We start from the raw sequence: 14,111 nt of genomic DNA, 5'->3' as shown, positions 1-14,111 counted from the left end.
AAAATTCCTCGGTGCACACTTCGAACAGGTGTCCAGCTCATCCCACTATACTGACACTTTCCAAAAATACAGAACAAGAATCGAAAAGCAAAAGCTCGAACACAAATGCACCAGATACGAGGCATATAACCAAGCTTTCAGTCTAGCTGAGCTCCGAACGTCTCTAAACTCCTGCAGTACTTCTGCCCCAGGTTCTGACCATGTATTGTATGAAATGTTGAAAACCTACCAATCAAAACGCGAAAACCCTTACTTTTTTGTACATTGCTATCTGGTTTTCTGGCACTATCCCTACCTCCTGGAAAGAGGCTATTATTATTCCCATTTTGAAAGAGGGCAAGGACCCTTCTTTAGCTTCAAGTTATAGGCCAATTCCACTTACAAGCTGCTTGTTCAGTCTTCGAAAAAATGATATACTGCCGACTTGTGCATATCCTTGAAACAAACAATTTGCTCGACCCATTTCAGTGCGGGTTTCGAGAAAGTAGATCCACCACAGACCACCTTGTTCGTATCGAGGCACAGATCAGAGACGCCTTCGTCCATAAACAATATTTTCTTTCTGTGTTCCTCGATATCGAAAAGGCTTATGATACAACATGGCGTTTTGGAATTCTAAGAGACCTGTCCCACCTTGGTGTGCGCGGAAGAATGTTGCACATAATCGAAAGTTACCTGTCAAACCTGTCAAACCGGACATTCCGTGTCCGTGTGGGCAGTGTTCTCTCCCAAACATTTGTCCAGGAAACAGGCGTGCCACAAGGTGATGTACTTAGTTGCACACTTTTTATTATCAAAATGAATTCTTTGCACTTGTCCATCCCCCGCAATATGTTCTATTGTACATATGTCGACGACGTTCCGCTTGGCTTCAAGTCATGCAACTTGTCAATGTGTGAGCGGCAGGTTCAGCAGGGTTTACACAAGGTCTCCAAATGGGCAGAGGAAAACGGATTCCGACTTAACCCACGAAAAAATACGTGTGTCTTGTTCTCTCGAAAGAGAGGCATGCACTCGGAACCTGACATACGACTGAATGGGCAACGTCTGTCTGTCAAAGCCGAGCATAAATTCTTAGGCTTAATCTTGGACAACAAGTTGACCTTGGTACCGCACATCAAGTATTTAAAAACAAAATGTTTAAAAGCCATGAATGTTATAAAAGTGTTGTCACGTACTACTTGGGGTAGTGATAGGCAATGCCTCATGAATCTGTATCGAAGCCTCATTCGCACCCCGTAGATTATGGGGCCGTTGTTTATCAGTCTGCAACTCAAAGTGCTTTGAAGATGCTGAACCCCGTGTACCATTTGGGCATCCGCCTTTCTACGGGTGCTTTTCGCACCAGCCCTGTAGAAAGCCTTTACGTTGAGTCAAATGAATGGTCTCTTCATCTACAGAGAACTTACATGTCCTTTGTATATTTTCTTAAGGTGAAAGACGACAAGAAGCACCCCTCATACTCTACTATTAATGATCTGTCGAGCTCCATTCTGTTTCAAAACAGGCCTTCGATGAGGCAGCCCTTCTCAATTCACCTGAAGGGTCTAGCTGAAGAAACTGGAGTGTCACTTGAACACAGTTTAATGGCTCCTGTAGCATACCCGCCACCGTGGCAGTGGCAGACTATAGACTGCGGTGTGTTTCCTAGAAGTTACAAAACATGCACCTATTGCCCATATCCGAACATACTTCCTGGAACTTCAACACAAATACACACGTCCTGAGTTCTTTACAGATGCCTCCAAGTCTAACTCCTCTGTGTCCTACGCTGCTGTCGGCCCATCCTTTTCGGATGCGGGCCCTCTACATCCAGACACATGTATCTTCACAGCGGAAGCTTACGCGAGACTTGTGGCAGCTAAACACATCAAACAATTACAAATACAAAAAGCAGTAATTTATACAGACTCCCTCAGTGTGGTAACGGCTCTGCACAGTCCTAAAGAACAAAAAAAACCCGGTCCTCGTCTCATTTTACTCCATTTTGTGCACACTCTACACACTCAAACAACATGTTGTAGTGTGCTGGGTGCCAGGGCACCGTGAGATTCAAGGCAACTTGAGGGCGGATCAGCTCGCTGCATCCGTCCATGAGAGCACCGCCATTACATCCATATCAATCCCGGCCCTTGATCTTAAGCCGTCTCTCAAACGAAACCTCCGGGACTACTGGCAGAGCAACTGGGATACACACACACAAAACAAACTACACGTTATTAAGCCACACCTTGGTCATTGGCTGCCTGTATCGAAATCGCGTCATACAGAGGTAATACTAACGAGACTCAGGATAGGACACACATACATGACACACACATATCTTTTGTCTGGTGGCGATCCACCATTGTGTGACAGATGTGGTGAACCATTAACCGTCCTTCACATGTTAATCCAGTGTAAACACTTAGAAACTATAAGAAAACAACATTTTACATTACCCTACCGACAGCATATACCTTTACACCCTGCAATGTTCGCTGGTAGGGAACCGCTTTTTAGTCATAAATCATTGTTAGCGTTTTTAAAAGAAATTCATAATTTTCATATCGTATACCCGGGCATTCCGTAGCACGACCTCTAGAGAGGTTTTTGCTGCGGTGGCTACACAGGAAAGCACTTGCCTCACGGCCCTTGGACGCAAGGGTATGAACGAGTGAGGTACTTGTGCTAATGCCATACATGTCCACCATCGTTTTACATTATCACCAACTTTTGTCACCTATTCACACCACACGCACCTTTCACGGCATGGTCATGATTTTATTACTTGTATGTTTTTATCCGCCTTACTGCGAGCAATTTTATGGCCCTTATACAGCCGCTAATCACAATCATTATCCACACTCCTTGTCTCATGAACTGGCGCTCTTTGGCCATCAAATGGCCCTAGCGCCAAAAAACACCATATATCATCATCGAGAGGTAGCCCATATCAAATGCAAGATGGTCGTGTACTTGTATCCAGAGGCGCGTTAAAGGACCATACTTTGTCCCACTGTGTCCATCCTTTGCTGGTACGTGACCGCCTATAGTTACATCTGTGCAAACTGCCCACTACTTAGTCCTTGCGAACATTCCACTACACCTCTTCACCAATCCACTACTTCAGCGACCATAAAGCCGTTATAATGAAGCGGGAACAGAAGTGACGTATAGCTACCACTAACGAATAATAAGAAAATTTCAGTAAATATATACAGTGTTTGTCACGTCTATGTGATGTAGTGGGCAATATTCGCAGATGGTTCACGGTTTAGTGATCAAACCCTCCAGCACTTTGCCGAACTCGTCGTCATTCGCTACTTGGATAGGCTGTGTTTTTTTTATTGTTGAACGCGGACTGTGCTCGTTTATTTTCAATTAAGTTGTTCCCTCTCTCTCTCTCTATTTCTCTCTCGTTGTTCTCACTTCTTGGTATCTTATTTACAGCCTGTCACGACTTTGTGCGTGCGCGTGCATGCTTGGTTCCCAAGAGCGTTTACATCGATGAAGGCCTGGCATAACACACGCGCATTCGCTCACATTGCTGGCCTAACATCTTGCGTAGCTTCCACAGCGTTGCATGCACCTGATGTGAAAAACGGAGTATTATGTAAATGTGCCTCAAGAGTTTAAGCATGACGTTGGTGTGATTATAACACGACTTATTTTCTCATGCTCGTGCACCTTCACTGGCTGTGTGACTCGTGCTTCTAACTCTGTTTTGCGTGATAATCAAGAATAGTCGTCCATTTTTACACGGGCGTTTGCTATTTAGTTCACCCCCAAATGTGGAATCAGCAATAGAAATGCGACCACTGACGAAACTTGAAGTTGAGTAAGCACGAAAGCTGCTGACAGCGAAAAGAATGGCGCGGAGAATTAACCCTTGAAGAGTAGGCAAAATAGATATATACACACCACTCTTCATAAGCCGTGTTAAGCCGATTTCACGTAGACGTCTCTCAAAACACAAGAGACGTCTGAATTCACCACGTAACAAGTACTTCGCTGATACGTGTTTGCCTATTATTTACGAATGCTAAATGCTAATATCTCAAAGTTCCGGAGTAAATATAAACGCGCACAAGCGTACAAATACGACCACCATCGGTGCAAAGCCACCATCATCGTTGCGGCCCCGTCGAGACAGCACAATCGCGCAAATGCTATGGTCGTTCGTACGCGGAACGTTAAGGAGCGCCAGAATCATCGTGCGCACTAGCGCGCGAGCGAGTTTGTCACGTGGTACTTTTTGTATTTTGCGGGCACTTGTAGTTAGCAGAAAAACACTAATAGTTAACAGAGATAAGTATGAAAATTGTCTAATCAGGCGTTTTGCAAACCAACCTACAACTTTCCAATTCAAAATCTTCATCCATCGTTGTTCTTTCAAATGTTAGTTAAATAAATTTATCTTAATAAACAATATTTTAGAACTCAAAAATAGTATGAATAACTCCGGGCAATGGTCAGCAATCTGTATTTGGTCGTGTGGTAATCACGTGTGCCGGCAAATTTTTAAACTCTGGCTAAAGTTAGCTGGGGCACCCTGTATACATTTGGTGCACGTCGCTTCCATGTGATACGCAAAGCGAATGGATACAAACCAAGGCACTGAGTGTATACCTCTATGGTATATACTTATATACTTACTAGTCCGTGCATTTTCATGGCTTCAAATGTTGATATGTAAGAAGTTTCAACAATGGCTTCGTTTCACTGATCAAAGCGTAACGAGCGCTGTGGAAGTATTTCAACCATGTAATACGTGCACTGAAATTTCAAGTACTTGTAGCTAAACATGACAGCGAGAGTTCACTTGACACAGGCTTTGAATACAACACAAACCCTTTCATCGCCGCTGAAGCCGCATAGCTTAAATTAAAGGAACAACAGAGAACTTCACGTAAGATAATTACGTCAATAGTCTGCATGAAAATAAATAAAAATCAAGACAAAAACTGTTAATAAACTATCCGACAAGAACATCCGGTGTAAAAACCAGTTTTATATATTTGAGTGAAATACGCTGCAAGTAGGCTGCATTCGCTTACCTTACAATACCTTCCATTGGAAGTTTACCCCGACGACATCATCCCTGGCGGCCCTATAAGAAAGCAAACCAGGAAGAGCATGGCCTCCGAGACGGCGGGTGCGCGGCGTGTGAGCGCCCACCGTCGTGGAGGCTACGGGAAAAGATAACAGAAAGGTCGGTATGTGCACTTTCTGGGCACCAATCTGGTACTCAGTTTCTCGCCCTATAGGGGGCTCTCTTAAAACTTGAGAGCTTACGAGCGCTGACACTGATTTCCTTCAAAATCGAATTATTTGAAAACACTCCATTGTCTCCCGAGTGCAGTTTAATTAAGCGCGCAGCAGCAGTGTTCACACAGGAACCACTGCTTCACTTGCAAAAGCGTTCATAGGTGAATATCCTGAAGCTTCAGTCGTTACACTAGATGACCACAAGAAACTGCAGTGGCCTTAGCACGAAATAAGAAATCTCATTCCGTTTACTCCCCCGTTGTCAACTTTTGCGCCGAACATGTTTGGGCTACGACGTTATTCCAAATTACCTAGTAATTGTTTTGCGAATGATGTTCCGTATTCCATCATATGGTTTCGGCTCGCTGTCCGCTTTGGAATAGCGAGAGACATGCCAGTAAAAAACACAACGCATTTGCCACATAGCGCATGAACAATAGATGATTGTTTGCCTCTAAAATTTCTGAAACTGGGCCATTAGTGAGTCACCAAGCTGCTACAGACACTTCAGAGCTATAGACACCGTATACACACCTTCTCAGAACCCGCTCGCCAACATGACGCGCCCTTAAACTGAAGCCTCAAGGAGGCTGCTAACCGCCAAATCATGTGCTTTTCGCTGCAACCGTCAGTGGGTGAGCAAAGTAATACGGACAATACGCTTCGGTTACGCTTGTATTCTTTCCGAAAGCCCGTGAGCCTGGCATTTTATATCATCTGTGTCCTTCTGTTATAGTCGATTACTTACTCTACCACAAGGGGTCGCTGGTGGTCGTCGAGGTCAGGCTGTCAAGGTGGATGGACGTGTTTTTTGAGCGCTCCGGATCGACTGCGCAGATAAGTGTTTTTGCATGTTTTGAGCTTGTCTTTATAATTATAAGGCAGCGGTTGAAATCTTCGTAGTACTTATTTTATGGTACGGCTCTTTCGGGGGCCAGACACCAGGTATTTATTAGTTAGTGCGGGTGTGTGTGTTTGAAATTTTTCGTTGTTTTTTTTTGCCACCCCGCGGGGGAGGTGCGCGTACATTGAACACGCAAATTTTTGTAGTAGAGCTTAAAATTTTTTTTTCGAAGTGCAGGGTTCGAGTTTAGTAATTATTGAGTATAGGGACAATTGGTGTCAGAAAGGTATGGTTAAAAAGACTGTAAAGTGTTCAGGATGTGGAGTGGGTTTGAAAGTGGACCCAAGCGTAGAAGCGGATGGAGAAGAGGCTGACGCGAAGTGTAGGCAATGTGAGGTCGAGAAAAAAATGGAGAAAATGATGGTTGCCCAGAGTGAACTGCTGAGGAGAATCGCCGAGCTCGAGACTGCGGTGGCGACAGAGCAAGAGAAAACGAAGGCAATGGGAGAAAGGCTGAAGTCCGCCGAGGAAGCGCTAGTGAAGCTGAACAAAGAAGCGACCTACCGAGAGAACAGTAGGGAACCGGCAACCAGAACGGTGGAGGAGGAGAAGCAAGCAAGTTTGGAAAAAACAGGTTTAGCCGGTTCAACTGTCGCAAGGCCCAGCTTCAGCGAGGTAGTGGTGGGGCAGGGAGGGAACAAAGCAGCCGGCGTCACAGGTGCAAGTAGCCCCCAGGTGCAGAACGCTCCAGCTGAAAAGTCACAGCATGTGATAATAGCCGGGGACTCGAATTTAAATCGATGCACAGAAGCCATCAAAGAGAGGGTAAGAGGTGACAAGAGGGTTGCGGTAGGGGCGTTCCCAGGACGCAAGCTGGAAGCAGTCATGAGGCAAGCGAGCGCAAAGCTCAAAACGACAGCTGATAGACGAAACCTCGTGACAATTTCAGGCGGTTTAAACGATGTCCTCAATGAAGATGCAGAAGGACTAGCAGCCACACTGGCGAAAGGCGTCGATGACATGCGCGCCACTTCTCCTAAGGTACAGGTAGTTATATGCACGATACCGGAGGAACCGGTGCGTGATAGCAACCTGCAAAGAGCGGTGGTCAACGCAAACCAAGAGATATGGCGGATGAGTCGAGAGAAAGGCTTTGAGGTGGTGGAAATAAACAGAGAGGTGCATAGGTGGGGGGGTTTTCAACGAGACAGAATTCACTTCGATGGGCGGCTAGGTCATGAGGTGGGTTGGCGACTTGCAGGACGCGCAGTAGCTTTTTTGGGGGGCAAGCGAGCCCTTCGGGGTGCAGGATAGCTAGTAACGAGGAAAACAACCAGGGAGACTCTTCGACAGGTGGTATGGACAGATACGATTCCAAAGTGGCACCAATATCTAAGATAGGTAGAGTCCGGGGCATAAATAGACGTAGCCACGAGCGCCGAGCCAATTCAGACATAGGGTATATTAACATGCAGGGTGGTAGGAACAGGCTGAAGTGGGAAGAGATAGAAGAACAGCTAAGGGAAGAGAGGCCGATAGTATACGGTTTTGTAGAAACACATCTCAGGGACATGGAACAACCTCCGATCAATCCGGACTACGCGTGGGAATATTGTAATAGAACAGAAGGCAGCAGAAAGGGGGGTGGTATTGGGGCATTCATTCATAAAAGTTCAGACTGGCAAAGGGTCAAGCAGGAGTGCAAGGAACATTTATGGCTAAAAGGGAAAGTGGCAGGTCAAATGACACTCCTTGGTTTCGTGTACTTAAGGACGGGAGCAAAGGCCAGAGAGGAAAACCAGGCAATGGTAGAGTGTATATCAAAGGACATTCAGGAAATAGGAAGAGAGTGCGAGATAATTATACTAGGGGACATGAATGCGCACATGGAAGATATAGATGGGTATACCGACCCGACAGGCAAAATAATCATGGATATGTGTGAAAGGCTTGATTTGATCATTTGCAACAGTACCGAGAAGTGTGAAGGGCAAATAACATGGGAGGTAGGAAGGCTTCAGTCGACGATAGATTATGCACTGATGTCACATAGGATGTATGATAAGCTCAGGGGAATGCACATAGATGAAGGTGGCTCCAGAAGTCTGGGTAGCGATCACAAACGTATCAAGCTAAATTTTGGAAGAGCAGTGAAAGTGGGAAGGAGACAAGATGAGCAACTACAGGAAAATTTTTATTCAGAAAGGCAAATTGAAATAGCCACTAAACAAATTGAGAAAGTAATCACGGAGGATAATAAGACAGTGTGGACATACACGAATATAATTAGACTCTTTGAGCTAGAGCTTGCTAAGACGCGTGACAAATCACCCTGGAAAAGAAGACACAAACCCAAAAGTTGGTGGGATGAGGAAGTTAAGAGAGCCATAGCTAAACGTCAGGAAGCCTCTAGGGAACACAGACATGCTAAGCAGCGGGGTGAACCGACAGATGATGTTGAAAGAAAATGCGCAACCTTTCTAAGCAGTAGAAGGGATGCATCCCTTCTGATCAATGAAAAGATTAGAAGGAAGGGAGCTCAGTGGCTGGCAGAAGTACATAAAAAAGATAGAAAGGCAGCTGCGAAATTTCGGAACCATCTAAACTCCCTAAGAAATGAGACGAGCCTAGAGCAGAGTTTTATAACTACAGCCCAAGGTGCTAGGCTAGAAGGGGACGAAGCTATTGAATATATAAGAACAAGGGTGACAGAAAAATTTCAACAAAGAAGTACTTTATGCACCACAATAGACAAGGACGAATCAAGTGGTGCAATGGCTCCATTTTCACAACAAGAGTGGGAAAGGGCTGAGAAAAGGGTTCATGGTAGTACATCAACAGGCCCAGATGGCATTCCAATTAGGCTGATAAAGACATTAGGTCCGAAGTCTAAGCAGGCTTTGAGAGAGGCAGTGAGCAAAATAACAATCGATGGTGAAGTTCCCAATGGATGGAAACTTAGCAGGATGAGCATGATCTATAAAGGAAAGGGGGACAAAGCTGACATAAACAACTACCGTCCTATAACAGTGACATCAGTGGTCTACAGGCTGGCCATGCAAATTATAAAGGAAAGACTGCAGTCGTGGATAGAGGATGACGGGGTGCTGGGGGAACTGCAGAATGGGTTTCGGAAACACAGGAGGTTGGAAGACAATCTGTTCTCACTGACGCAGTGCATCGAAATAGCAGAAAAGGAACACAGGCCCCTGTGGCTAGCATTTTTGGATATCAAGGGAGCGTACGATAGCGTGGTTCAAGAGGAATTGTGGGGAATACTGGACACACTAGGCGTGGAACATGTAGTCACTAATATTTTAAAGGGTATCTATAAAGGTAACAAGGTAGTTATAAAGTGGGAAAAACAGGTATCCAAGCCTGCAGAGGTAAAACAGGGGCTTAGGCAGGGGTGCCCCCTGTCACCCTTATTATTCATGATGTACCTACAAGGATTAGAGGCAAATTTAGAGGGAAGTGGACTGGGCTTTAACCTCTCTTTAGTCAAACAAGGAAAACTTATTGATCAGGCACTACCAGCATTAATGTACGCAGATGATATAGTGCTAATGGCCAACAACAAGGAAGATTTGCAGAGATTGATGGACATCTGCGGTAATGAGGGAGATAGGTTAGATTTTAGATTCAGTAAGGAAAAATCAGCAGTCATGATTTTCAATGACAACGAAGGTAGTGAGCTTAGAATACAGGAGGTCACGCTAGAGATAACAGATAAATACAAATATCCTGGCGTATGGATAAGCAATGGGACCGAGTATCTGAGGGAACACGAAATATACGTGACGACTAAAGGTAACAGGAATGCAGCAGTCATGAAAAATAGGGCACTGTGGAATTACAATAGGTATGATGTTGTGAGAGGAATATGAAAAGGGGTCGTGGTTCCTGGGCTGACGTTCGGCAATGCGGTCTTGTGCATGAGATCAGAAGTTCAAGCAACATTAGAAATTAAGCAACGTGGAATAGGTAGGCTTGCTTTAGGAGCTCACGGGAATACACCAAATCAGGGAATACAAGGTGATATGGGATGGACATCATTTGAGGGCAGGGAAGCTAGCAGCAAGATAAAATTTGAGAAACGATTGAGAGAAATGGGAGAAGAGCGTTGGGCTAGGAAGGTTTTCAGCTACTTGTACATGAAGAATGTCGATACAAAATGGAGGAAGCGAACCAGGAAGTTGACTGGTAAATACTTAGAAAACAGCAGGTGGCCAAACCAAAAAGGACTATCGGTTAAGAAGAAAGTGAAGGAAACGGAGACTGACATGTGGAGAATGGGCATGATTAAGAAGTCCGCACTAGAGATCTATCGAACTTTTAAGCAGGAAATTGCCGAGGAAAGGATCTATGATAATACTCGGGGTAGTTCTCTACTGTTTGAGGCCAGGACGGGAGTACTGCGAACCAAGACATATCGGGCCAAATACGAAGGGGTAGACACAGTATGCAGTGCGTGTGGAGAGGAAGAAGAAACTGCCGAACACTTGATAATGTTCTGTAAAGGGCTTCACCCTATAGTTCAGGATGATGGCGCAGAGTTTTTCAAAGCACTGGGGTTCAGGGACCGGGAGGGCAAAATAAACTTTAAGCGGGTAGACTTAACCAGAAGGAGGTTATCTGATTGGTGGCTAAAGTCAAGACACGGGTGAAAATTAAACTCTTCACTGCAAAGTACGAATCCTCAAACTCACTTTTTAAGGAAAAAAATATATATAGTTTTTGGTTCATTAGGTATTACGGCTTGGTGGCGCTAGCTACCGCCCGATCTAAAGGGTACAGCCATATCCTTCCATCCATCCATCCAGTTAAATTCAGTCGGGATAGAGTCTGTGGCGTGTAGCGTTGTAAGATGTACCAGAAGTGTTGAATGGCGTGAGCGCGCTTCACCGCCTGATCCCTTCCACGTTGACCGTAGCAGCGGCGCGCACTGCAATCGACCGTAACAATAAAAGCGCCTCGCGCTGTGCACAAAAACTGCTAAGCGCTTTCTGTGCGTTTTTTAAAGATGATAGTTTTTCTTGGGGACCTTATACGCAAAACTTTTTGTTTGTCTGTCTGCACATTTGTCTGTTTTTTCACCCTTAACTGTACCTTACACGGCACGAAAGTTACCAAACGATACTCCAAGCTGCCGATCCCTTCCTCAGCGCCCATCAATACTGCTCAAGGTTCAGCGTTCATACTTGTGCGATTGTCCATTAAAAAGCAACTATTGCGCATATCTGAGGCACCATAACAGCGCGTATATATTCTGTATGTGTATTTTTTAACCAGAAAAGGCATACATAGGTAATTCTGAGGACCGCAGCGTTTATCACGCTGCGCTGACCACGCAAGGCTTGCACGAAAAGGCCAGTGTTTCCAACGCTTCGTTAAGACGACAACTGGTTGTGGCACCAAACAGTTGCCTTGCGTTCTACACTTTATCACCTCTGAGACGGGCACGCACGCCGCGCGCCCCGTTTTCCAGGATAACAGCTAGACAGCGCTCATGTCTCACGTGCGACGTGACTTGATGCACTCGTTCGCCTCCGCTGCACGCTCGAGGCACTCTAGCGCAGCGCCTTCAGAATACCATTAACCGATTTTCTGGCGCAGAACGTCAAATATACGTTTTGATTGCTCTCTCCAGACGCGAGACTATCGTCTTTCGACGACATTTGCAGTGTAACATAGAGTTACGGGACCAATTTTTTAATGCAGATATCTTTGTACCTGCCCATCTTTCATGTCTAGCACATGCTGTAATAACCCTTGAGGGATGACAGGCCACAGTACTTAAATTCACCTTCATGAAATCTCTTGTGAGAGATCGAAAGTTATTTCTTTTCTTGAGGTTGTACAGTTAAAATGGTTACTTTATATAGGTATGAAGACTATGAAAAAAATACCTGATCGGCACAGTAAAGTTTTGTTGCCTTAATTACCATTCGCGTTACCTGAAATTAGAGATGTGTTTCAAAGCACTTTTTTACTCTGAACATCGGCAGAAGCGCGTGGTCTAAAACACCTGGTAACGTGTTAATTAAAAAGAGAACTTGACTCCGGAGATTTTCAAAATCATAAATATTTCGAGTTGAAACACACCGAACCAGAAGGCCGTAAACAGAATGGAGAGAGGGAGAGAATCTGAACCTCTACCATCACGAAATTTTTAATTCTTTTCAGGAGCTGTTCTGCACACTACCCCCCTCCCCGACACAACAAAAAAAGGTTTAGGTAGCTCTACGTCGAACGTATATACGGTTGACGAAGCAGAGTAAAGCGTATATTGTCTGTTTAGAAAACGTTTTAACGATTTAGAGTACGAGGTAGTGTACTATGGGAGAGCATAAAGTAGTCCCGTGTGATCGCGAAACAGTGAACGAGGGAGAGAAAAGCGGTGAAGCTCCTTAACGCGGCACTCGTTCGCCCCATCGCGTGGGTTTAGTGCGTAACCAGTCTTCCGCTTTGACCTGCAAGGTGGTGCCGGTGGGAATAAAAAAAATTCGCAGCGTGCGCGATAACTAAAAGCTGAATTCGCCTGTCTCTCATTTTTAATTAGCAGCCATTGGCATGTACAATGAGCACTATCTGACAAGAAAGGGTTGGTAGGTTATACTCGCTGAGTGCAACCTCTTTGGTTTTAGAAATGTTTAGCGAGCCTTTGGCCGCAGTGCCATGAATATTGAACTAGTATATACCATGAACTCAAGGTGGTTATAGGTGGGAAGTAGACAAGAAGCGCAAGCCGTAAGAAAGTGTGCGTGTGCGACCTCTCGTTTAGTCCTTGGAATGTCCGCTGGATAGCGGTGCTGCTATATGCGGAATATATGATGAAAAGATGCGAGATGGTGGTACTTGGATTGTTGACTATAGATGTACGAACGGACACACAGACAGATGCATGGATAAATTCACGGATGGCTGCACGGACGGATGGACGCATGGACGAACGCAGGGGCGGATGCATGGACGAACAGGGACGGACGCATGGATGGACGTGCGGACGCACGAACAGACGCACGCATGGACGCGCGGATGGACGCACGAACGGTCACACAGACGGACACATGGATGGACGGAAGCAAAAACGAATGGACGGACGAATGCTTCGCCCCACTCTCCATCGTAGATATGCTGCCATTTTTTTTACTCTGAACATCGGCAGAAGCACGTGGTCTAAAACAGCTAGAAGCGTGTTAATTAAAATGAACTTGGCTCTGGTGATTTTAACCACCATAAATATTCGGAGTGTAAACACACCGAACCAGGCGGCCGTAAGTAGATTGGAGAGAGGAAGGGAATCTGAACTTCGGCCACCGCAAAATTTTTAATTCTTTTCAGGAGCTGTTCTGCACACTACCCCCCTCCCCCACAAAAAAAAGAAGGTATAGGTAGCTTTACGTCAAAGGCATACAGTTGACGAAGCTTGGAGTAAAGCGGTACAAATATGTCATGGGAATTCAAGTTTTTCGACAATATAAGGCCTCGAAAAGATTTGAACTCTACTGTAGTCGGACAAGAGATGCACCGCGTACCAATAACGGTCATTCTGAGGGGCCTTTCATGAATGCTTTAACGGGGCGTGGCGGGGACGTGCGACTTAACTGCGTCTACTTGTTGATATATATATATATATATATATATATATATGAAAATGTGTATACTTATGGGCTCGTTTCTGCGTGTTTTTCTAACATACAATAATGCCAAGAAATGTATAGGGGAAGTTGTCAGACCCAATGGTAATGTATATTTGAAGAAAGAGAAGTGAGTTAGAAGAGAACTTGCCGTGAGCAGGAACCAAACCTGTGACATTCGAATAACGCGTTCGATGCTCAAAACAAAGTACCACCATTACAAATCATTGTCATGAACGAGCATTTGCTGGTTTGCAAGGACATTGCGCCAACAGGAGACCTGGAAAGCAGCCCAAAGTAAGCTGATTAGAAAAGCAGAACTGGTTATATTCAATTTAGGCAGAATAACAGATGGGCTATATATAAACAACTGTACT

The sequence above is a fragment of the Rhipicephalus microplus genome, chromosome 2 (assembly GCF_043290135.1).
Source record: "Rhipicephalus microplus isolate Deutch F79 chromosome 2, USDA_Rmic, whole genome shotgun sequence".
NCBI lineage: Eukaryota > Metazoa > Arthropoda > Arachnida > Ixodida > Ixodidae > Rhipicephalus > Rhipicephalus microplus.
The sequence above is the reverse complement of the archived record's forward strand: the minus strand, read 5'-3'. Positions refer to the sequence as shown.